The following is a 27915-nucleotide window of genomic DNA, read 5'->3' on the forward strand; positions in this document are numbered from 1 at the left end:
GAAAGAGACAATCCGACTGAATAAGGAGAGGATTCCTTTGTGCCAGTTTTGGGAATGCTGTGCAGATGATACAGGTGTTATTTATACCCTCTGCTATTTGAAGAAAGGCTTTCTGACTCATACCCTTAGTGAGGCATAGCTACTGTTTTTGTAGCCTTGTGAATGAAACACCTAATCTCAACTCCACCAGAACTCCACTGTGTAAATTAAAAGAATAGTGACATTTCTGGCCACATAAATAGCTTTCGGGAGGAAATAGTATTCTAAACAGCATGTTCTCCTGAAAATCAGTATGGATGACTGTGGCTGCTTGTGGCGTTATGTAATGTAGAAGTCGTGCTCCCTGTTCTGATTCTGCCTCTCAGCCCTGCTAATGCAGCACTATACTTTCCCCACGCTCACAGGACGCCTGAGAGGAGAAGAGTTAGGGGGCTTCCTGCTGCCCTGCCCGCAGACACCTGTAATGGATTTTGGGGTAATTAGGGAGGAGTGAAAGCCCTCTGCAGGGTGTCTGGAGCTCAGGCTCCGACCTGTCACCAACGCACGCCCGCCTACACTGTGTTCACCCCGCTGGATCCCAGCACGACTCTCCTGCCAGGGCAGAGCTGTCAAAAGGTAATCACTTCTCAAATGGGCTCTCAGAGTAAGCCAGTCTGAAGGGCTGCCTCGAGAAAACAGCAGACCTCCTCACTGTAAAATCTAAGAAATTAAAACAGGCAAGCTTAAAATAAAATGTAACTTTCAGTATGGCTTTATAGACTGAGTACAAGGAAAGAAGGAAATGTTATGCAGTGCTTCATGAAATATTCCTCTCATTCATAGAAATACTATATTTATGAAAATACTGTAGGTGTTGTGTTTGTTTTGTCTGACAATGCCGCATAAATTAATAATCACTCCCGTGGACATTTGCATTTTCTCCTTTATGTATAGCATGGACATTCATGGTCATCTTTCCCAATTGTGACAGCACCACCTGCACACACACACACACACACACATACACACACAGAGAGAGAGAGAGAACAGGAGAGAAAGGTCAGTGTGAATGGATTAGTTAACCAAGCGTGAGGATCTCCTGGGGTTTCCAGGGAGGATTCTCTAGTATTTCTCACCACAGCATCTTCCTAGTCATCTGCTCTTCTGCTACTTTCCCCTTTGTGGTGGGACTGTTATCTCCCCAACATGGAAATGCCAGATGGGCTTGTTCATTTTTATCCTAGTGGGCCTGTCTAACCTGTTAGTTTTTTTGGTGCTAAATTATCATTATCTGGCCAATATTCCTCAAGGAATAAAATGGGCCATTGTTAAAAATACCTGTGGTGGAACAGCGATCTCTCCAACATGCAAGTCCTGTTCCTGATAGGCCACGGTCTGCAGGTGACCAAGCTCCCTCCCTGTCTTTCGCTGTTCTCTCTGTGCACTGTAGTAGGCCACATGTGAATTCCAGATGATAGATTACTGGCCCGAGGCAGTATCTTATCATCTGGATTTCAGCACTGGGTGATACACAATGTGGGAGAAAATCCCAGTGACCATTTCATGGCTCAATAAGAACATGGCTTCAATTCATACTAGTGTCTGTTCTTCTGCTACAACATTTTGATACTAGACAGATGATTGTGTTTGATAAGAGTAAAATATCACAGAATTATCTGTCTCCTTTGGGTAAGAAATAAGACATTGGCTACTGCATAAGATTTTTTCAGATGTTGGCTACTCACATTGGCTACTCACATTCTGTGAGTGGTCTATTCTGATTACATTGAAGGGGATGTTTGGATTGAATTCGATGGAATTCCTCATCAGCCTCTCGGCCACATACCGGTACATACAATCATCTGTAATTTGATAGAGTATAGAATTTTCTTCCTGTGGCAAACCGCTGCGGAGTGCAGACATCCCTGTGTCTGTGCCCTCCCATCAGCTGTGCTCCCATTGTTGTTTGTAATTACACTCTCATCTCATTCCACTGTCATTGAATCAAACAGCAATTTCAGGACGTGAGCATGTAGTCTGGGTGAGAGGCCTCCCTGATCCTCAAGCACTCCTTGAATAACAATGCTGAGGGATTTCACAATGAGGCCAATGGCTGGGGCCACCGTCATGGCTGTCCTATTAGAACGCTAGTCTCTCTCTTTCTCTGGATCAGCATACAAATAGTTGTTTCTTTTTTCTTTGTCCCAGATGTTGTATTTAAGTATACAGTGCCTTCAGGTAGTATTCACACCCCTTGACTTTTTCCACATTTTGTTGTGTTACAGCCTGAATTTAAAATGGATTAAATGTAGATTTTTTTTTGTCACTGGCCTACACACAATACACCATAATGTCAAAGTGGAATGATGTTTTTCAAAATTGTTCTAAATGTATTAAAAATGTAAAGCTGAAATGTCTGGAGTCAATAAGTATTCAACCCCTTTGTTATTCAGATTCAGATTCAGAACAACTTGATTATCCCACCGGGGGGAATTCATTTGGTAATGTGCTTAAAATGACGGTACATAAAACATGAAACACAGAAACTAAACAATATAATTAATTAAAAGTGCTATAGCTACACATTTAAAGTGAAAGTGCAATATGCTGTATATTCCAGGGACCAATAGACTATCGTACAGCCTAATGGCTGTTGGAATAAAATATTCCCCATATCTATCTGTTTTGATTTTCTTTTGAAGAAGTTTCTTTCCCCTTGTCCTGCTGCTGCTGTGACTGAGTTTTGAGTGAAGGGGATGTGTACTGTCCTGTAAAATGCATTCAAGTTTTAGTAGGATGAGTTTGGTGCACGGGTAGGTGGCTGATTCTTGATCTATATCCTTCCCGGCATCTTGATCAAGCGCTGAAGTTTGACTTGGTCTTGCACTCGCACGTTTCCAAATACGCATATCAGACCAAAGGACAGCACACTCTGCAGAACAGATTTATAGAACATTTGTAAGATATGGCGGTTGCAATTTCTTTATCTTTGCAAGGGCACAGTCATTACATTTCAGTTTATTGTCTATTTCGATTCCCAGGTATTTATATGTGGTCACTCTATTGACTGATTCCCCATTGATCTTCGTAGGGGGTAGTGGAGTTTTGTTCCTTCTGAAATCAATTTCCATCTCTTTTGTTTTCTTAACGTTTATTTCAAGAACATTATCTGCGCACCACTGGGCGAATTTTGAAGTTTCTCTGACAAAACCTTGAAGAGAGGCTTGGTCTGGGTGGAGGAAACCCACAACAGCGGTGTCATCTGCATGTTTAAAGAATTTGTGGGCTGAGTCAGAGGCTTGACAATCGTGTGTGGACAGTATTGGTGAAAGTACGCAACCTTGAGGGGCTCCCGTATTCACCGTTCTAGATGTAGAGATGGCGGAGTTAAACTTCACTTGTTGAGTACGGTTCACAAGGAAACTATTAATCCACCTGATCAGTAGAGAGTTGACACCCAAATTCACCAGCTTATCCACCAGTAGGTGGGGTTGGGTGGCGTTAAATGCACTACTGAAGTCAATGAATACAATTTTCACTAGGCTATTTGCCTTTTCAACATTTTCGTAGATATTGTTCAGCATGACCAGTTACGCATCATCAACATCCCTGGAGGCACGGTAGGCGAAATGGTTTGGATCTAATTGGGATGAGAGACCAGAGAGTATTTGTTTTTGAATTATTTCTTCAAAAAGTTTAATAGGTACAGATGTCAAGGCTACAGGGAGTAAAACGTTATTTTCTTTTGGCCTGTTGTTTGAAGGTACTAGGACAATCATCGACTTCTTCCATAAGTCTGGAATTAACTCACTGTTCAGCGACAGCTGGAACAGCTTCTGGAATGGTAATGCGACCAGGTCTGCACATGCCTGAAGTGCCTTGCTACTGATGCCTTAGGGACCATATGATTTTCCTGGGTTGACATGTTGAAAGTATTGCTTGATGTCATTCAAAGAGATCTGTATATCAACAGCTGGTATGCTGTCTATACTGTCCTAGGCCACTTTCTGATGTGATCTTAAATCACACATGTGAAACCTACAATAGAAACTGTTCAAATCATTTGCAAAAGCAGGGTCATTTTCGACGGTCATACAAGCTTAAATAAGGCAAGCTTAAATAAGTTCAAGAGTAAAAATGTGCTTAACAAGTCACATAACATGATTGTTGAATGACTACCTCATCTCTGTACTGTCGAGCAGTGAATTTCAACAGATTCAACCACACGGACCAGGGAGGTTTTCCAATGCCTCGCAAAGGGCACCTGTTGGTAGATTGAATATCCCGTTGAGTATGGTGAAGTTATTCATTACACTTTGGATGGTGTCAATACACCCAGTCACTACAAAGATACAGGCGTCCTTCCTAACTCAGTTGCTGGAGAGGAAGGAAACCACTCAGGGATTTCACCATGAGGCCAATGGTGACTTTAAAAACCACTAGAGTCGGAAATGTAATTAGCATAATAATAAAAGATCACCATAAAAATCTGTCAGTTTAAGCTGGAGATATCTGTTTTTGCATTGGATGCATCTCAACCCACCACATCTGCCGATGTCACACTTCCGCATCTGCGGTGAAAGGTGACAGAGCTAGAGCAGTGTTTGTCAGACCATGAGACATCCCGAAAATCGATCTTCTCACAAAATCGTCTGTAGTGTCCGAACAGTTTGGCCTAAAAACAATATGGAAAGATGAGACTCTCACAAACACGGTGGTGTTCTCCGTTTTACTCTACGACCCCCACAAGCGTCTTGGGACTTGTCTGAAGTCGGTACAGCTGATCTGTCAACCTCTGTCTGTAGCGTCCAAACAGTTTGGGCTACACACTAATATGACCCCTATGTGGAAAGGTGAGACTCACATGAACACATACATGTCGGTTGTTTCGCTCTAGGATGAATGGAAGTATATATGGAGACTGTTTAGTGCCAAAAATAAGGGGTTAAAGACATGTAAAAATATATATATTTATATATCTCTCAGATATAGGACAGACACTTCAGAACAAACTTCCTTTAGATTTTCTGGGGGGACTATCTGTTGTTGCATGTAGTGAATCTGTTTGTATGGGCTTATAGCAGTGAGGATAATTCAAGGGGTCTTAAAATTCCAAATCCTTGGTATGACCTTCTTAAAACAATTCCATATAGCTTAGTAGAACCCCCCTCCCCCGGATTAGACGGGGCTTAGACTGTAAAGGGTTAAAACAGTTACAGAGTTGAATGGCTGTGATAGAAGAAAACTAAGGCTGGATCAACAACATTGTAGTTACTCTACAATACTAACCTAATTGAGAGAGTGAAAAGAAGGAATCTTGTACAGAATACAAATATTCCAAAACATGCATTCTGTTTGGAACAAGGAACTAAAGTAATACTGCAAAAAATGTGGCAACGCAATTAACCTTTTGTCCTGAATACAAAGTGTTATATTTGGGGCAAATCCAATACAACACAGTTGAGTACCACTCTCCATATTTTCAAGCATAGTGGTGGCTGCATCATGTTATGGGAATGCTTGTAATCGTAAAGGACTGGGGAGATTTTCAGGATAAAAAAAGATACGGAATGGAGCTAGGCAAAATCATAGAGGAAAGTCTGGTTCAGTCTACTCCCAGAAATTGGGAGATGAATTCACCTTTCAGCAGGACAATAACTTAAAACACCAGGCCAAATCTACACTGGAGTTGCTTACCAAGAAGACAGTGAATGTTCCAGAGTGGCCGAGTTACAGTTCTGACTTAAATCTGCTTTAAAGTCTATGGCAAGACCTGAAAATGGTTGTCTAGCAATGATCAACAACCAATTTGACAGAGCTTGAAGAAGTTTGAAAATAATAATATGCAAATGTTGCACAATCCAGGTGTGGACAGCTCTTAGAGATTTACCCAGAAAGACTCACAGCTGTAATTGCTGCCAAAGGTGCTTCAACAAAGTATTGACTCAGGGGTGTGAATACTTATGTAAATTTAATATTTCATTTTCAATTAATTTGCTAAAATTTCACGTTTTCACTTTGTCATAATGGGGTATTGTGTGTAGATGGGTGAGTAAGAAAAATCTATTTATTCAATTTTGAATTTGGGCTGTAACACAACAAAATGTGGAATAAGTCATGGGGTATGAATACTTTCTGAAGGCACTGTATATATTTCTTGGTCATATAATATTAAGCGCTGTGCAGCAGAGGGGTTTTCTGACCTGCAGATGTTTACATTCTCTGCATACTGCCCTGCCAATTAAGACGTGACATTGTTTTGGCCAATGAGGAAGATTTATAACTGGACAGCAGCTGCCTGAATTAGATATATGTGGGCTATTAAAATACTGCTCATGAACAGTCTGGTCTTTCCTTGGGACTGCAATATTAATCTCCTCAATGCACATTCATTCCCTCTGTGCCTATTCACCAGGCATCACAAGGCTTGTCTGGCATGCAGAGGCAGATTAGTTTCTTAGAGTGCCTCTCTTCTGGTAATCTCCCGTCCTCCGTCTCCCAGAGTGATACTGTAGATTGTCTCTGCTTTAACTACGACTCCCCATCGTGCTTTAACCCAGTCATTTAAATTGTGCAGGTCTGAAACGGTAACGGTAACTCAATGCTGATGGAATTAAGAGATTTTACCTGACTTACTTCTGGGATACCTTCCATGGTAGAGACTTATTGGGTCGTTCTGGAAGCCGTTTGGAAATAAGGGAGGGGCTGATTGATTGTGTGCCATGATGGTTCTTATGATGAGTTTCTCTGGTATCAAGGAATTCAGGATGCAAGACAATAGTTAAACGCTTAGATGGAGAGTTGATTCAATATATTTAATATGGTACCGGATTCAACATAACAAGCTGCACGTGAGTTGCCCCTTGCTATTTGAATGATATACTGTACATAGAAAATCTCTCTGTTTATATACTGCTTTGCAATCCAATTCTAGCCCACAGTTGCCAACCATTATTGGGTGTCACTCCCAAATACAATAGTATCATCTTGCCCCCAGTCAGGACATTCCATCACGTACCCATTCTAAGATTAACATCAGTGGCCCCCCAGCCTTCTTGGTACGCAGACCTTCTGTCACCCTACAATGACATAAATAAATGGCTTGAACACATTAACTAATCCTGTGTAAAACACATCATATCAATGGTTAAGTCCCTCAAGAATCCTCTTCCTCCCTTGTTGGGTTATGGCTAGACCTAGAAAAGTTATGTGCAGAGTCCTAGAGCTCTATTCAATCCGTATTGCAGAAGTTCAGCGTTACAGCGTAATTTAAATTTAAAGGCAATTTTAGCAGAGACTGCATTCACGGTAAACTCTGCATATGTCTGCTCAATCGGAAATTACCTTTACATTTCTATTGTGCAATCTGTAACGCTTCAGCGATACAGATTGAATAGAGCACCTGTTGGTCAAGAGGCCAAGGTCTAACTTGAATGGTGATTCATCTTTATGTCCAGTGCCTCACCTTTTGCCATAACAAACTTCAAACAGTGCCAAAGCAATTCTTGTTATCAGATAATTTGACAGACAGATTAAGTTAAAACCTGTAAACTAAGCATTTCATAATTCATTTCATAATAACAGATTAATAATGCATTAATTAAAAACAACAGGGATTTATTCCAAACACAGTTCACAAGGGTTTAATTTAAAAGTCATCTAGCCTAGGTCTTTAAAAAAGAAGAAGATATTATCATCTAATTAGAGAGGAATTTTATTGGACTATTGAGACGGGTGAAGTTTTATGAGCATGAGGTGAGATGTTGGCAGAGAACAAACTTTTTAAAAGTGATTTATACTCTGATACTGTTTGGGATGCTACAGCCGTAGTTCAGACACACTCATAGCAACAATCCTCATTTATTCTATACTGAGGTGATACATACTTAATGTCCACACCATAAGGTATTATACACTGTATTGGACCTGCTTCTTTTGAATGAAGGCCTTTCTTTAGAGATATGCATATGTAGCATCGACTTGAGGGGGAGACAAACTTAAAAGTGAAGTGGCCTTTTCTTCTCTGAACAATGAGCTGTCTATTTCATTTATGGATAAACCTTCAAACTAAACAAAGATGAATTAGAATGACCAAAGTGAATAACCTTTTGCCATCATCAAAGCTCTGTTTGACATTCAGAGGAGGCAACTGGCCTTTGTAATCAACTTGCGGCATGTCACAATGCCTATATGGTCTACTGATTTCTCACATAATTACTCTTAGAAAAATTAGTGGAAGAACCATAGTTTGACCTAGCTTTTACTGTTTTGCGTGCCAATAAGCTCACATGTACACACACAGACCAGAACCCAGTTAGGCCATATCTGCTGATAGATTGATGCAGGGAAGCATTAAGTTGTGCAGTTCAGATATCTCTACGCCACGGAGAAGGAAACAGAGTGGCATGATTAGAATATCAAGTGTCACACCGACCAACCGCCGTCACTCTCAGTGACTATCGTAGGATGACTATGCCCTGCTAAATTAATCACAGGCCATTCATTAAGAAACATCTTAGCAAGTCAAGTGCACTAAGTGCATAAAAAGAAAGATGGAGATTTCATTAACGGGATAAGATTTATTGCTGCATCTCTTCACAATGACAATGGAATGAAGCGCATCGACATTGACTGTGTGTTTGTTTCCTGTTCGTGTACGACTGCAGAAGGCAGGTCTGAGGTTGGAGTGTGTCTGGGGTGGCTAGCTTCAATAACATTCCTCCCAACACCCTGCTTCTCTCTGACATGAGGGACGGAACAGCTTTACTTGCCATTTCACCATAGTGTCCAAACATCCTCATGAGACTAATCTGGCCTTGAATGTTAATGATTTCTTATTATGCGGTATATTGACAAATGAACATTGAAGATGAACTTCATGAAGCGATTATGTTTCATGGATATTAGTGTCACTCTGTATTAAATTCAACATCAAATGTCAGCATCTCATTATCTCTCTTGTCTTTGACATGACACAAATACATTTACATTTCAGTACACTCTTATCCAGAGCGACTTACAGTTAGTGAGTGCATACATTATTTATTTTTTCATACCCCCCGTGGGAATCGAACCTACAACCCTGGCGTTGCAAACGCCATGCTCTACTAACTGAGCTACATCCCTGCCGGCCATTCCCTCCCCTACCCTGGACGACGCTGGGCCAATTGTGCGCCGCCCCATGGGTCAAAATATAAAACCCTGTTGTTTAACAATTCCGCTAAGACCTTCAAAAGGTTGGTGTTTGCTCATCAGCTCAGTGTTCCACAAAATGTAAACAGGTTAAGGGTTTAGATGACCTTACCCTCAACTTGTTAAAAGAAAACAACCTTCAATCATTACTCATTGTCCATATCTACAGCGGGGAATGGGAGCTCATCCAGAGTTGGCAGCCAATAGTTTCACCATCCTCTGGAGGAGCAGAAAACATGATAGCTGCTGAAATCTTATTAGCCAGAGAGGCACAGATCGCCTTACAGCATGTTAATAACATTTCACAGGGAAGAGAGAGAGAACACATGTTATAACAGTTTCACACTAACCTTGATAAGAATGAGATTGGGGCAAGGTTAGCCCAAGCTACAATCTAGTGTCTCTCCTCACATGTTTAGGGCACAGCTCTGTCTCTAGAAGCCTTGCCTTTCCAAATCATAATTATAATTATTGATATATTATCCAACCCAAATTTAGAATGACAGCTCTTAGTGCTTCATGTTGGTTCTATCACTTTAATTTAAGACCCTCACTTTTTTCATCACTTGTTTCACAGTGTGCAGACCTCCACAATCAACCTGTTACCCCAAATAAACAATTTGGACAAATCAATACTGTGGTCACCTTCGCCATAACCTCGAGAGTGGACAGACCAGAACAACAGTTTAGTTTAGGGAATTTATGATTCAGGAAATACAGACAAATGATTTACTCTATGACAAATTATTACTACTACCTGATTCAGGAAATCCAGATTTCTAAAAACAAATGTATTTTCAAATTGGCTTATACTCCACCATCATCTAGAATAACAACCCACAGTTGAAAGCATCCCCCCCCCCCCCCCCAAATTGGTTTACACTCCCCTATTATCTTGGCGATCTCACTGCAGAGTTACAGGGTCAGGGAGTTAGAGGGCTAATCCTTAGGGAGAAATCCCAACCATCCAGCAGACCCAATCTGGTGAGATTTATTATCGAAGCAAGACAAAAACAAAGAAAAGAAAAGAGAACAACAACAGCAATACACATATATCACTGGAGGTGGGAAAAACATCCATTCATTTGGAGTAACTATCATACATCTCCTTTTTCCTGTTACAGGCAGGCATGTGAAGAAAATAAATGTGCATATTTACCAAAGGGCCCCAGGGGACTGGTAATTCCCCCTTTGGACACATGACTCACATCGTGATTCATGCATCCAAAAAAAACAACACTGCCTGTTAAATCAAAAATAAACAACCCTTGATAACTCCACCTTAACTTAATTGTATCCCATAAGGTAATTAAAGGAATGTCCCTCATTCAGGGGCAGCACACTATCTCTGTCCTTGTCATGGTCTGAATCACACATAAGACTATTGATCAATTATAAACTTCTTCTTAATTATTTGTGTTTGCATAGCCCATCTCCTGTCTTTCTCGTGAGGGTGATCAGGCTTCACCAGGAAGTCAGAATAGAAGTCAGAGGTCATTCAACCCATTACGTTAGTGTTTGTATCCCTGTACCTCAGACATTATTTAAAGATATTTCAAACATTTCAAACATTTTGTGTATCAGGTTTACATTGGGTTTTTCAGTACATTTCTTATCAGGAGAATTTACATGTGTGCAACCAAAACTCTGATGATAGAAACTTCAAACAATTTCATTTGTGTACAGCATCCTTTCTAACCCGTGAAAAACCCACTAAAACAAAAATAAAAAGACCCCACACCCTAAATCAGTATTAACACCACTAACAAATATTCATTAACAGGTGGGTTGTGTGTGGGTGTTGATGTGTGTGTGGCAAAAAATTGTAGGGTAAACACAAACAAAATGGCCAGGCCTTGCTTAATTTGGGAGGTCCCTTAGCAGCTGGATCCGGGCAATTTTAACTGCTCTTCCAAGGCACCTGCCTCAGGAAGCCTTTCAAAGGGAGAGATACAGAATCATTGATAAACTCATAAAAAAACTTGTTAGCAGACATTCCATCAGTCCTGGAAGAAAGAAAATAAACATAATCGAGTTTACTGCATCTTGGGCAGGAAATCTTAATAAACCCATGCGTATACAGACTTATACTTGCAGTCCACACTGCCCTTTCCCACCTGGACAAGAGGAACACCTACAGTGGGGAGAACAAGTATTTGATACACTGCCTATTTTGCAGGTTTTCCTACTTACAAAGCATTTAGAGGTCTGTAATTTATCATAGGTACACTTCAACTGTGAGAGACGGAATCTAAAACAAAAATCCAGAAAATCACATTGTATGATTTTTAAGTAATTCATTTGTATTTTATTGCATGACATAAGTATTTGATACATCAGAAAAGCAGAACTTAATATAGGTCTTGACCAGGTTTGCACACACTGCAGCAGGGATTTTGGCCCACTCCTCCATACAGACCTTCTCCAGATCCTTCAGGTTTCGGGGCTGTCGCTGGGCAATACGGACTTTCAGCTCCCTCTGCGTTCAGGTCTGGAGACTGGCTAGGCCACTCCAGGACCTTGAGATGCTTCTTACGGAGCCACTCCTTAGTTGCCCTGGCTGTATGTTTCGGGTCGTTGTCATGCTGGAAGACCCAGCCACGACCCATCTTCAATGCTCTTACTGAGGGAAGGAGGTTGTTGGCCAAGATCTCGCGATACATGGCCCCATCCATCCTCCCCTCAATATGGTGCAGTTGTCCTGTCCCCTTTGCAGAAAAGCATCCCCAAAGAAGGATGTTTCCACCTCCATGCTTCATGGTTGGGATGGTGTTCTTGGGGTTGTACTCATCCTTCTTCTTCCTCCAAACACGGCGAGTGGAGTTTAGACCAAAAAGCTCTATTTTTGTCTCATCAGACCACATGACCTTCTCCCATTCCTCCTCTGGATCATCCAGATGATCATTGGCAAACTTCAGACGGGCCTGGACATGCGCTGGCTTGAGCAGGGGGACCTTGCGTGCGCTGCAGGATGGTTTTCTTTGAGACTGTGGTCCCAGCTCTCTTCAGGTCATTGACCAAGTCCTGCCGTGTAGTTCTGGGCTGATCCCTCACCTTCCTCATGATCATTGATGCCCCACGAGGTGAGATCTTGCATGGAGCCCCAGACCGAGGGTGATTGACCGTCATCTTGAACTTCTTCCATTTTCTAATAATTGCGCCAACAGTTGTTGCCTTCTCACCAAGCTGCTTGCCTATTGTCCTGTAGCCCATCCCAGCCTTGTGCAGGTCTACAATTCTATCCCTGATGTCCTTACACAGCTCTCTGGTCTTGGCCATTGTGGAGAGGTTGGAGTCTGTTTGATTGAGTGTGTGGATAGGTGTCTTTTATTCAGGTAACGAGTTCAAACAGGTGCAGTTAATACAGGTAATGAGTGGAGAACAGGAGGGCTTCTTAAAGAAAAACTAACAGGTCTGTGAGAGCCGGAATTCTTACTGGTTGGTAGGTGATCAAATACTTATGTCATGCAATAAAATGCAAATGAATTACTTAAAAATCATACAATGTGATTTTCTGGATTTTTGTTTTAGATTCCGTCTCTCACAGTTGAAGTGTACCTATGATAAAAATTACAGACCTCTACATGTTTTGTAAGTAGGAAAACCTGCAGAATCGGCAGTGTATCAAATACTTGTTCTCCCCACTATACGTGAGAATGCTATTCATTGACTACAGCTCAGTGTTCAACACCATAGTGCCCTCAAAGCTCATCACTAAGCTAAGTATCCTGGGACTAAACACCTCCCTCTGCAACTGGATCCTGGATCCTGGCCCCCAGGTGGTAAGGGTAGGTAACAACACATCTGCCACGCTGATCCTCAACACGGGGGCCCCTCAGGGGTGCGTGCTCAGTCCCCTCCTGTACTCCCTGTTCACCCATGACTACATGGCCAGGCACGACTCAACACCATCATTAAGTTTGCAGACGACACAACAGTTGTAGGCCTGATCACCAACAACGATGAGACAGCCTATAGGGAGGAGGTCAGAGACCTGGCCGTGTGGTGCCAGGATAACAACCTCTCCCTCAACATGACCAAGACAAAGGAGATGATTGTGGACTACAGGGGAAAAAAAGAGGACTGAGAACGCCCCCATTCTCATCGATGGGGCTGTAGTGGAACAGGTTGAGAGCTTCAAGTTCCTTGGTGTCCACATCACCAACGAACTATCATGGTCCAAACAAACCAAGACAGTCGTGAAGACGGCACGACAAAGCCTATTCCCCCTCAGGAGACTGAAAAGATTTGGCATGGGTCCTCAGATCCTCAAAAAGTTCTACAGCTGCACCATCGAGAGCATCCTGACTGGTTGCATCACTTCCTGGTATGGCAACTGCTCGGTCTCTGACCGCAAGGCACTGCAGAGGGTAGTGCGTACGGCCCAGTACATCACTGGGGCCAAGCTTCCTGCCATCCAGGACCTCTATACCAGGCGGTGTCAGAGGAAGGCCCTCAAAATTGTCAAAGACTCCAGCCACCTTAGTCATAGACTGTTCTCTCTGCTACCGCAAGGCAAGCGGCAAGTCTAGGTCCAAAAGGCTTCTCAACAGCTTCTACCCCCAAGCCATAAGACTCCTGAACAGCTAATCATGGCTACCCGGACTATTTTCACCCCCAACCCATCTTTTTACGCTGCTGCTACTCTGTTAATAATTTATGCATAGTCACTTTAACTCTACCCACATGTACATATTACCTCAACTACCTCAACCAGCCGGTGCCCCCGCACATTGACTCTGCACCGGTACCCCCCTGTATATTGCGTCCCTACTGTAATTTTATTTTACTTCTGCTCTTTTTTTCTCAACACTTTTTTGATGTTGTTGTTTTATTTTACTTTTTTATTAAGGAAAAAATGCATTGTTGGTTAAGGGCTGTAAGTAAGCGTTTCACAGTAATGTCTACACCTGTTGTATTCGGCGCATGTGGCAAATACAATTTGATTTGATTTGATTTTACACATTTATACTTTAGACACATCAGATGATACAGTGTCCCATAAAGCTGAGTTGGGCACCTTCTAAAGTAAACAGTTCTCTTGTAATGCTAATGTTTTGGACCTGCTGCATTGACATATAATTCTGTACAAACTGTCCCTAATTTCCCCACTGTGTCTCTCACAGCCTGTTTGAGTTCAGTTTGCACTGGCGGCTATCTATTGTTCCACAGGAAGGTTATCTCTAACCAAAACAGCAGATGACTTAAACACGAGAGCAGTGGACCAGGCCTTGAAGACTGAGCGGCCTCTAATTTAAGTCACAATGCTCAATCCCTCTGTGTTACTTCGTCAAATTGCTAAAATATTGCATTATTAGATTTCTATCTGAAAACCAATTACCATTCACTTTGTTACTTTCATTTACTTTGTTACTTTCACTAGTCTCCATAATCTGTTTCCTTCAACTAGGACTCCCTTCTTCCCAATAGGAAGACCTTCTCAATCTACTACTAATACCCATGGATCACTCTCAAACAACATTCTGCTTTCCCCCCTATTGCAAGGTTTAAAAAAAACAAGACAAACATGTTAACTTTCTCCATATTGGAAGGCATTGTTTTCATTTTAGTCTACCATCAAAAAGTTACTCTATATTGTTATTAACAATCTCTGTTGGATATTCACTTTCTGCTTCAATATTTATTAAATGTCTATTATTTTAAGATTCATATGTAATGCTTTGGAGGGATCAATATGTATTAACTGGGTTGCACTGTCCCCAGTAGATGTCGTGCTCCGTCCATAATAAGTCTGGCACCTGAGTCAGCAGGGAAACAAATGCAGTTTCCATTTTGCCTACTCACAAATTGGTTTAGAACGTCATCATTTGGGATATCAATGAAAACTCCATCGGGAGTACAATAAGTTTAGTTAACAGAAAATCATGTTCAACATTCATTAGTTCTATTTAACAGGGTATGGGGTTTGTATCAAAATGCATTGCCAGGGTAGAGGAAATGTTCTAAGCGTTTATAGTTTTATTGGTTAGGGGTAAGTCAAGTCCCGTACAATGCTTTAACCTTATCATACCTCAAATTATCCATTAAGGGACCATTCTGAACATTTCTCAGAATACTTTTTACACCACTTACGTACGTCTACGTGTGGGTGTGCAGTTGTATATTATTATAATTGTTCTATTGTTAATTAATCAGATCATCATAATAACCCATTATACTCAATATTATGTTACTTTATCTCTAGTAACCCATTATATATTTGTGTTACATCACAAATTCCTCCTTTAGACTAGTGTTCTATTCATACAGGGGTTTAGATATTTACACTAGTTGTTCTATTTAACAGTATATTCGGGAATAGTACTTTCTCCTTTCATATCTCCACATACCGTGAGGGAAAAAAGTATTTGATCCCCTGCTGATTTTGTACATTTGCCCACTGACAAAGAAATTATCAGTCTATAATTTTAATGGTAGGTTTATTTGAACAGTGAGAGACAGAATAACAACAACAAAATCCAGAAAAACGCATGTCAAAAATGTTATAAATTGATTTGCATTTTAATGAGGGAAATAAGTATTTGACCCCCTCTCAATCAGAAAGATTTCTGGCTCCCAGGTGTCTTTTATACAGGTAACGAGCTGAGATTAGGAGCACACTCTTAAAGGGAGTGCTCCTAATCTCACCTTGTTACCTGTATAAAAGACACCTGTCCACAGAAGCAATCAATCAATCAGATTCCAAACGCTCCACCATGACCAAGACCAAAGAGCTCTCCAAGGATGTCAGGGACAAGATTGTAGACCTACACAAGGCTGGAATGGGCTACAAGACCATTGCCAAGCAGCTTGGTGAGAAGGTGAGATGGTGCGATTATTCGCAAATGGAAGAAACACAAAAGACCTGTCAATCTCCCTCGGCCTGGGGCTCCATGCAAGTTCTTACCTCGTGAGTTGCAATGATCATGAGAACGGTGAGGAATCAGCCCAGAACTACACGGGAGGATCTTTTCAATGATCTCAAGGCAGCTGGGACCATAGTCACCAAGAAAACAATTGGTAACACATTACGCTGTGAAGGACTGAAATCCTGCAGCGCCCGCAAGATCCCCCTGCTCAAGAAAGCACATATACAGGGCCGTCTGAAGTTTGCCAATGAACATCTGAATGATTCAGAGGAGAACTGGGTGAAAGTGTTGTGCTCAGATGAGACCAAAATGGAGCTCTTTGGCATCAACTCAACTCGCCGTGTTTGGAGGAGGAGGAATGCTGCCTATGACCGCAAGAACACTATCCCCACCATCAAACATGGAGGTGGAAACATTATGCTTTGGGGGTGTTTTTCTGCTAAGGGGACAGGACAACTTCACCGCATCAAAGGGACGATGGACGGGGCCATGTACCGTCAATTCTTGGGTGAGAACTTCCTTCCCTCATCCAGGGCATTGAAAATGGGTCGTGGATGGGTATTCCAGCATGACAATGACCCAAAACACACGGCCAAGGCAACAAAGGAGTGGCTCAAGAAGAAGCACATTAAGGTCCTGGAGTGGCCTAGCCAGTCTCCAGACCTTAACCCCATAGAAAATCTGTGGAGGGAGCTGAAGGTTCTAGTTGCCAAACGTCAGGCTCGAAACCTTAATGACTTGGAGAAGATCTGCAAAGAGGAGTGGGACAAAATCCCTCCTGAGATGTGTGCAAACCTGGTGGCCAACTACAAGAAACGTCTGACCTCTGTGATTGCCAACAAGGGTTTTGCCACCAAGTACTAAGTCATGTTTGCAGAGGGGTCAAATACTTATTTCCCTCATTAAAATGCAAATCAATTTATAACATTATTGACATGCGTTTTTCTGGATTTTTTTGTTGTTATTCTGTCTCTCACTGTTCAAATAAGCCTACCATTAAAATTATAGACTGATCATGTCTTTGTCAGTGGGCAAACGTACAAAATTAGCAGGGGATCAAATACTTTTTTCCCTCACTGTACATCTCCAATTTTCTCTACATAATAACGATATACCATCAAACTCCACTGATGAGACATGTTATCCTCATATAATCTAAAGTCATGTTAACCTCAGAGACATGTTATCCTCGTTACTAATGAGACATGTTATCGTTATTAACGAGACATGTTATCCTTGTTACTAATGAGACATGTCATCCTCTGAGACATGTTACGTATGAGATTTCTGAGACATGTTATCCTCTACCTGTAGATCCAATGGGCATTGGTGGACAGAACCCTAGAAAACATTACAGATCGAAAAACTCAGCTCACGGAACTGGTTGGGTATTCATTCACCTCTTTCATACTGTGACGAGTACTGAGTATACAAAGAGGCAGGACGCAGACGCAGGAATTAACAAGGTCAAGGTTTACTTAAACAATGAAAAAGAGAAATAACAACGATAGAGTAAACGACACGAAGCTTAACAATCACACACAACATCATCCAGAACAGTCCAGGGCTAAATAGGGGTGGTGATGAGATGATGAGGTGCAGGTGCGCTGGAGGTGATTAGGGTGCGTTGGGTTTCCATTCCGGTGTTGCCGAGGTGGTGCGCTCAAACCGGTGGCTCAGTAGACCGGCGAATCAGAGCGCTGGAGGGGAGCAACGGGAGGAGACGTGACACATACGTGAGCTAGTCCCCTGACAGCTCTCATTCACGCAGTACTTAATTGCTAAATTTCAATCTTATTATCCACATTTCAATCTTAATAAATGTTCCATCACAATGCATTAAATAAACAATTAAGAGACACAAACATTTTCAAATGGCAATGGCTTTATGTCACATAACCTGTAGGGAACACAACAGGTCTGCAAAACAAAGACAATACTTTTATTAACAGTATGGCAGATTAAAGACATCCTTGATAGTCTGTAGGCTTACCCCATTCAGTTTGGTTTACAGCAGGAGGATGCCTTCTTTATAAGCTTCTCAAAAGCCACAGAATGCTGTTGGGTCAACATTAGTATTCCACACGGGGCTCTGGGTTTGATTCGCTGTTGGGCCATACATGTAATCTATGACCGAATAATAACTTTTCAAGCTTGTGGCTTGTTTTCATAAGCCACGATCATGATGCTCCCTCCTCTCTAATAAAATTGTCCTGGAGTTGTAACCCATCCTTAATGAGTCTGGAGTCTGCAACTGGCACAAGCATAATGGGTCATAAAAAGCATATTCCACTCGGTGTCAACTGGGGAGACAGACTTTGATTCAGTCCAAATCTGCATAACCAATTTAAATTTCAAAAGGCATCCATCCCTTTAATGTCCATGAAATTGGGTGTATTAGAGAGAGTTGGATACATGGAATAAGAAAATAAATCCAATATGATTCTCACTCGGAGGACATTACACTTGGAAAATCATCGGGGTGATTACTGTTGTGGTTAGCTTGCCTCTTAATGATTGGTTAGCGTCCAAATCATATCCATATCCAAATATCTTACCTGACTCAAGTTATTCAAAAACATAATATTCTAACCCTTGTATATTTTGGTGACCCATACAGTACATATGATGAGGAGGATATTACCATTTTCCAATACATCTTTCCAGTACATGTTTGTGCTGGTATACATTCCTCCATACTTTGCATAATTTTATAAAGCAAATCTATTTTCATTTCTTGTTTTAATGCCCCCCACAACCCCACACACTGGAATCTTACAAGCTGGACTGACTGTTTGCAATGTAGCTGAAATGTTCAGTGTCCCATGACATGGTCTCTCATCTCCATCGCCCTAGGACAGTCAATTTCAAGGCCATGTCACGTCCTGTTACACTCTGATGGACATCCTGGTGACAGACACTAGACAGGCTTCCAGTAATAGACAATGACAAGGGCCTGACATCCAAATTCCCTGAGGGAATTCAAACTTTATTCAGGGTTATGTGACCTTACCTGTAAATCAGAACAGGTTGGTAAACATGTTCACAGGGGCAAAACACATAGCAATTTTAATCATACAACCAGCCTTCAAGCAACAAAGTTTGTAAAAATACAAAATACAAATAAAAGTTTGTACGTCAAAACAGTATTCATCAACCACAAGGAGCTATGGAGCAGAACTTTGGGCATCTTACTCGACAGTGGCTTTTAAATCTGGTCTGACATTAGTGTGACCATCTGGCTTCATTTCTGCTCTTGAACTCTTGACTGGCTGAGATTTGATACAGTGGCTGCCTGGCTGGAAGAAAAGTTTGCTCTGTGCCCTCACTTGAACTTCCCAGGAGAGACCATGACTCCCAGCCTAACTCCTGAGCCCCATACCCAGTCATCATTACTGTCATCAATACTGCAATTCTTAACACCCGCCTGCTTAACCCAGAAGCCAGCCGCACCAATGTGTTGGAGGAAACACTGTTCAACTGACGACGAGGTCAGCCTGCAGGTGCTCGGCCCGCCACAAGGAGTCGCTAGAGCGCGATGAGCCAAGTAAAGTCCCCCCCGGCCAAACCCTCCCCTAACCCAGACGACGCTGGGCCAATTGTGCGCCGCCCTATGGGACTCCAGATCACGGCCGGTTGTGATACCCGGGATTGAACCCGGGTCTGTAGTGACGTGTCTAGCACTGCGATGCCTTAGACCGCTGCGCCACTCGGGAGGCCCCCCACACCCACCTTTTATGCCACTCATCTATACAGAAATCGTAGAACAAAGTAAAGTATTGATAAAGCTTATGAAATGCAGACCTGATCAAAATATTAATATATCTTAAAGATCACTCTTGTGTGTAACCTCTTGTCATCAATGCCTCTCCTCTATGGCTGAGAAGTGAACGGCTTCATTACTTGAGAGGTGACTGACCCACAGAACTGTAAAATTGGTCTCTGAGATGGTATTGATCCAGCCTCTCAAAGCAGCACAGCTGTGACCAGACTCTCAACACTCTCTCTGTGATAGTTCCCCTGTGCCAGCTTCCTTCTTCTGCTGCTTCCCTGCACAAAGACTCCAGACACACACTGCATTGATCATAGAAACATTTGGGACTGTGTCACGTGCGTTAAGGAACGGGACGGACCAAGGTGCAGCGTGAACGGCGAACATGTTATTAACTAATAAACACACAAAACAGTAACCAAAACAACAAACTTAACCGTGACGGTCCAAAGGCTAACACACAAGCCTAAACATGAACATAACAAAATCCCATGACGCAGGCAGGAAAACTGACTGCCTAAGTATGATCCCAATCAGAGACAACAAGCGACAGCTGCCTCTGATTGGGAACCACACCCGGCCAAACATAGAAATACAAAACCTAGAATATATTCACACCCTGACCAAACTAGCTAGAGTTCTATAGGCCAAGGCGTGACAGAACCCCCCCCCACCCCCCCCAAAGGTGCGGACACCGGCCGCACAAACCTGACTGAATAGGGGAGGGTCCGGAGTGGAGCCGCTGACCGGAGCTGGATCAGGCACCGGTGGAGCGGATTGCTCTGGCTCCGGCGTGGAGCCGCTGACCGGAGCTGGATCAGGCACCGGTGGAGCGAACTGCTCTGGCTCCGGAGTGGAGCCGCTGACCGGTGCCGGACCAGGCACCAGTGGAACGGGCACGGGCCGTGCCGGACTGGCGACGCACACCACTGGCTTGGTGCGAGGAGCAGGAACAGGCCGTGCCGGACTGGCGACGCGCACCACTGGCTTGGTGCGAGGAGCAGGGACAGACCGGGCCGGACTGGCGACGCGCACCACTGGCTTGGTGCGAGGAGCAGGAACATGCCGGGCCGGACTGGCGACGCGCACCACTGGCTTGGTGCGAGGAGCAGGAACAGGCCGGGCCGGACTGGGAACACGCACCACTGGCTTGGTGCGGGGAGCAGGTACGGGGCGTACCGGACTGGGAACACCCACCACTGGCTTGGTGCGGGGAGCAGGAACAGGCCGGGCCGGACTGGGAACACGCACCACTGGCTTGGTGCGGGGAGCAGGTACGGGGCGTACCGGACTGGGAACACGCACCACTGGCTTGGTGCGGGGAGCAGGAACAGGCCGGGCCGGACTGGGAACATGCACCACTGGCTTGGTGCGGGGAGCAGATACGGGGCGTACCGGACTGGGAACCGGCGCTGGAGGTCTATGACTGTCTCCGTCCTTTACACTCCGCGCCCCGTCCTCCTCCAGTGAGGACTCCTCCTTGAGCCCCCACGAGTGCAGTGGTCGGGGCTCCTCTCTGTCGCTCCCAGACCACCCTTTTAGCCTCACGTGTATCCCCACCACAGGAGGTTGGTGGCACCTTCATTGGGGAGGACTGGCTTGTGGTAAATGCTGGAGCGGAATGGGTGGAATGGTATCAAACACATGGTTTCTATGTGTTTGATGCCATTCCATTCACTGCGTTCCAGCCAATATTATGAGCCGTCCTCCCCTCAGCAGCCTCCACTGATCCCCACCTAGGCTGGAATGTAATGTAATGGGATGGGAGAGGAGTGGGATGAGGCAGACAGCGCAACCGGTTTGTGCGGACAATGACTGATTGCCTGGGGAATGCAACCCTACCTAATGCATTACTGCTACATAATTGACTTTAGTGGCAGACAAGATCCCCAAGGGCTAACGGTTTATCCACAAGGTCACTGTTTTGTGCAGGAAGCAACATTCTTAAGAGGATGTTCATGCCAAGATGTCCCAATATGAAGACCAAAAGGTAAAAAAGGTAAAGCCATTATACGTGACCTTCTGTAGAGTAGCATCTGTAAGAGCCCAACACTCTCAGTTGCTCAACACTAACCCAGAGCCCAATTAAAAGCTGTAACCTGTAACATTATAAGTCGATGCCGGTTCTTGCTGTCTTACGAGAATGCAGGTTTATATTGACTTGCTGTTCAGGTTTTATTTGTTTCACCCTGTAAACATTGTTTTGGAAAGCTACATGAATCGAAATGTGCAACAAGCATAACATGGCTTATCCAGGACATAGCCTACACTGAACTGTGAATTTGGCCCACAGTTCTGTATGTTCTCATTAAACTTGAAAGACTAACACTTGTAAACCGTTATGAAGGTTTACTGAACAAAACATTGTTTTAATGTGATGCCAGCCAGCGTGCAGGAGTTTCTGTTTTCAATTATTCAGTATGCTTTGCCAAACACCTCAAGGTGTGCCAATCTTTCCTTCCCTAACTCATGAAAACACTTGAAAATGTGAAAACAACGTAAAACAAGGGGAATAGAACACACTGGAGGAAATAGAGTTATTAGCCAACCATCCAGGAATATATTCCTCCAGTCCATCAGAAAACAGACGAGTATAGCAGGAACCAGGGAGAAGTGAACTTGGCTCTGACTCTTTGGGGAGGCTGGTTAATTGAGCTTGGCTCTCTTTCCTGGCCCAATGACAGCGTATTTAGTTTCAACACCCATCAAGCATCTGTCAGTCTGTTGTGCCTATTACCATGATTGATTGTCACACACAGGCATCCAATGGCTCGACAGAGACAGCCTTCTACTGTGTCACTCTCAGTGGTTAATGGCCTCCTCAAGGGGTGGATGTGACAGGAATACTAGTTGAATGTCCAGCCTGACCCATGGCAGCATATGAGCATCCGCACCGACACTGAAACAAACACTGTAATTAAATGATCAGAGTAATAGAGAAATCCTTGAGGTATTTTGTAGTCTCTAAATCTCTGTCAAAGGGCTAATTATATCCCCCATATTGTGCATTCATGACTTACATTTTGCCATTCATTTTCCTGTGTGACAAGGGAGGATGATTCATCCACTGAGAACCAGGGTAGAATACATTGTTGAGTGTATTCCATTCATGTAACATGAAGTACCCTGGGATGCCATGGTGTCATAATACAACCCATCAGCAGACATAATGATTTATTTAACAGTTTTTGTTCCGAGAAAGCCTCAGTGCTTTATGAGCATCCTGAGACCTAACAATGAGTGTGCTGTCCGCAACTTAATGCTGTCACTTTGTTACCAACACTGGTCAAGTTCACTGACTGTTGCCGTTGTTTCATTGCCTCAGCAATATATCGACATATTCACTTCCGAAATGCACTGGAAACGTTGTATTGCTGATCGTGTCAATAACTCTTAGACTAGACACTGTCTGGGTTGCATCAATATGTCTCTATCTATCAAATGGGCTGGGGGAGTTTCATAAAGCAAATAGAGTCTCCTAACACCAATTAGCCAGGATCCATAGGAGTAGAGGTGCTGAGAGTCTTCACACGGCACTAATGTCCAGCATGCTGCCATGAATACCTGATGAGACTGAGTGTGAGCTGTGTGACATGGTAGTGATGAGTGGCGAGGCTGTGGAGATCACCTGCAGGAGTCACACAGAAATATGTCACTGTCACAGGTAGAGACGGGGAAACAGCTGTTTATAAGCTACAGCTAGATACAGATGGCGGCGGACACACACAGACACACAGACAAACACGTGCACGCTCACAAACGCATATCTTTATGTAGGGTTCATTCACCAACCAACATATAAACAAGCACAACTCTTGGCCTCAGAACCAAACAAATGTTGCTCAGAGAAACAAAACAAACTGACCTCGAAAAAAAACACACAATTAGAGCCCTTGTCAAAATAAAACTAACAATTTAACTTTGAGCTGTCTATACCTTGAGGCAGGTTACCAAAAAGTTCCCTCAAACAACCTACTCCATTTTGTCAGCTCCTTTTTCACAGGCCACTGTTTACTTGTTATTCAATTACACGGCCTAATGGTAATGACATAATCCTTACCTACAGTAATAAAACCACTTTTGTTTTAAAACAAGCACCATTACTTTACATTCTCCACCAAGTAGTAACTATTGTGTTGATAATTATTTGAGGTAAAGTAATCACCAGGTAATTACCAGGTGAAACAGGACTGTGTTACCTTGAGGGTAATCTCAAAGAGCCAGATGAATGTGTCTCTGAATACTGAATATATTCCATAAAGTCTGGCAGGCAAGATACATGGAGGGTGAAAGACTCAGAGAGATGGAGGGAGAGGGAGGGAGCGAGAATGGTAGAGATCCAGGAACATGTTTCTCATTCCAGGCAGACTCTCCAAATGCCCCTACGAGACCAGCCTTCCATGAGGGTCTGGCTATTGAACATGAAGGATCCCCTTAGAGCTCTTTTCCACCTGCCAGGATGTTTTCATGTCCAGGCTACTTCTACCAGGCATGCATCCCTGATGGAGAGATAAATTAGAGGGATAGCGTGTGCACTTTCATGACCAGATTGGGCCTTGTAGATTCCACTCATCTGAGTGGTCATTGATAGAGCTCACACTTGGAGAGAACTGACTTGGACATCTGCATGTCTGGAGGGGGCTTTGTTTCTTTTCCTTGGCATTTAATTGATCCTTGGAACATATTGATTGTATAGAGCCCTATCGTCTTCCGAATAGCCTTTGTCCACTTAGGTACCAATCGGCAGTGAAAAGAAGAAGACATGCAGAGGTAAAGGAATGGACTTCCCTGAACACATCTCGTGCTTGATTCACACCCTGATGGCACACAGCCAATTAAGCAATCCACTAAACACATATCTAATATTAATGTCTCCATTAATAACTGATCAGGCAATGGACTCTGTTTGAACAGTCTGTGAGGGAGAACTCCTTCAGAATCCTGATTACAGGAGTAAGCAAAATCCTCTTTATACATTTCCAATGACAATAATAAAAAATCTGCATGGACAATGACATGTGAGACTGACAGGATCTCTAAGTCCCACTTATCTCATGATAACACATTCCTCTGACTGCCTAGAATGCTACATGGATGGCTGAGATTTCCTAGGCATTAGATTAATCAAAGGACCTTGTCAATTGATTGTCTTGATTGTCAAATGTGTGTGAAACCATCTTCTCAACCACACTAGAGGAACCAGAGCCATTTCTTTATTTAAAATGTCCTTTTACTAATTTCAAAAACATCACAGAACATATGGTAAGACAATTTCATTGAAAGAAAGAAGATAACGTCCCAAAGGTTTAATACCAATGTGCCTGTATTTTAGTTTAAAAGCAGCCTAATGAGTGGCAATTAGGAAATCACACATCCCTCATTAGTTCCTCTCTGCCTGGGTTCAACAATTGATGCATTTGTTATATTCTAATACATCACTTTAACACAGGAAGACATCCACAAGCTCTATCTGCCTTTGCTGGCCTTTTATCTGCCCTCGCATGACGGAGGAACAAATTAATTACACAGCCATTAGTCATGAACATCCATGATGAATGTCTAATCAGGGAGCCATGTTAATCCCCTGCATTTGGGTTAATGACAAAGCCTGCCTGATTTAAGAGTTATGTTTCACTACCATCTCTTGGCACATGCTTTTGCCTTGGCATGATCTGTGAATGTGAAGAGTGAGCTGTCATATACTTGATACACTCACTTGACTTTATTGACTGAACCAGGCTAACAGTATGTGTGAATCAATGTGAGACTAGTTCAACTGAACTGTCTCCAGATCTCTACAGGGGTCTTACTACTTACTTACAGGGGTCCGTGCTACTTTTCAGACAAAGACAAAGATAGGAGAAAATACAGTCAGTGTGGCTGATGATGTGGATGCAGATAGCTTCCCATCAATCCCATGTGTACACTCTTAGAAAACAAGGTGCTATCTAATGGGTGGTCCTCTGTAGCTCAATTGGTAGAGCATGGCGCTTGAAACGCCAGGGTAGTGGGTTCGATCCCCGGGACCACCCATACATAAAAATGTATGCGCACATGACTGTAAGTCGCTTTGGATAAAAGCATCTGCTAAATGGCATATTATTATTATTATATTATCTATAACCTAAAACGGTTATTCGGCTGTCCCCATAGAACCCTTTGATGAACCCTTTTTTATTCCAGGTAGAACCCCTTTGGTTCCAGGTAGAACCCATTTGGGTTCCATGTAAAAACCCTTTCCACAGAGGGTTCTACATGGATCCCAAAAGAGTTCTACCTGGAACCAAAAAGTTTTCTACCTGGAACCAAAAAGGGTTCTCCTATGGAAACAGCTGAAGAACGCTTTTGGAACCCTTTCTTCTAAGAGTGTACATGAGGAGGCTATTATGGCCCATTAAACAGTTTTAATGACCTCTGAAATATACATGCTGAGGGAGATATAGGAAAGAACTGATTGAATAGTAAATGGATAAGACCTAAATGCAGTTGGGAGTGTGAAGTGAGGAGCGTGACATGATTAAAATGTAATCACAAAACGATCTCCGGAGTTTCCTTTATGGCCTCTCCATCCCCTATGCAGGTTGCGATTACACTCTCCTAAACTGTAGAAGTTGCACATTTCTTATATTCCCAGGTGGTGCCACTGCCACCAACTCTTCAGTCTTTGTGAAGTTACCCTGTGTGGCCTTTCAAATTAGGTTATTCCTAAATGTGTGTGCGTGCTCGCACGCGTTTGTATATGTGCCTCTGTGTGTTTATCTGACTTTCTGTTATGTGTATAATTTGTGCTGCAGAGTGCAGGCAGATACTGGGCTGTTTGCCCCATGCTCAAGGCCTAGTGCAGTGTGGGTCTCCAGTAATTATATGACTCTGGCTGAGTCTTGTCCTCCTCTGGTGAGAGGGGCTATTAAGAGGAGTGGCGCTTCTCCGTCAGAAAGTTTCAAGTTTTAATGTCACGTGCACAAGTACAGTGAAATGCCTTTCCTGCAAGGTCTAAACCCAACAATTCATTGATCAATATTGATGTAGTACTACAAATAACATAAGGTAGAACAAAAACACACAAGAAATAGAAATAAGAAGAACAGAAGAAAGTAAGAAGTTATATACAGGGTCAGTTCCAATACCCTATTTACAATGTGCAGGGATACTGGAGTGATAGAGGTAGATGTGTATAGGGGTAAGGCGACTAGGCATCAGGATGTATGATAAACAGAGTAGCAGCGGCGTAAATTAAGATTGTATGTGAGTGTGTGTGTGTGTGTGTATAGAGTCAGTATAAATGTGTGTGCATGTTATGTGTGTGTTGGAGTGTCAGTGTGCGTGAGTGTGTAGAGTCCTGTGAGTGTACATAGAGACAGTGCCAAAATAAAGATAAATACAAGGGTCAACTCAGATAATCCGTGTAGCCATTTTGTTAGCTTTTGTTAGCAGTCTTATGGTTTCGGAATAGAAGCTGTTCAGGAGCCTGTTGCAACGGTACCGCTTGCCGTGCGGAAGCAGAGAGAACAGTCTATGGCTTGGGTGGCTGGAGTCTTTAATGATTTTCCGGGCCTTCCTTTCACACTGCCTGATATAGAGGTCCTGGATGGCGGGGAGCTCGACCCCAGTGATGTACTGGACTGTCCGCCTCACCCTCTGTAGCGCCATGCGATCGAGGGCGTGAATGGTGATAATAATCTATGTGGAGAGATGCCACACATGAAGGACATGCAAGAGGATGATCCTATTACTTATGACTCGCTGAGGGAGGATAGGACAAATACAAATTTGACGTACACTGAGCAAACAGCAATGTTCACCAGTCATGTTGAGCTCAAGGCCTGACATAATGTTTGTCTTTGATAATAGCTTGTTTTTCAAAGCTAATAGATTACAGTCAAACATTACTATTATTCTTTTGTCAGGATGGAATTAATCAAATCACTCACGTGCTTTAAAAAGAGTTTAACACATTATATAGGGACAGGACAATCTATCAGTGCAGAGGAACCCAGACAATGATGTAATGGTTGATTAGTTGGTCAGTCCTTTGCAGTGGACACCTGTGGAAATACCAGCTCTCCAATCAAGGTTGAAAGGACTGCAAGATGTTCATAAAAG

This window comes from Coregonus lavaretus, assembly GCF_964263955.1.
Source record: "Coregonus lavaretus genome assembly, chromosome: 10".
Classification (NCBI taxonomy): Eukaryota; Metazoa; Chordata; class Actinopteri; order Salmoniformes; family Salmonidae; genus Coregonus; species Coregonus lavaretus.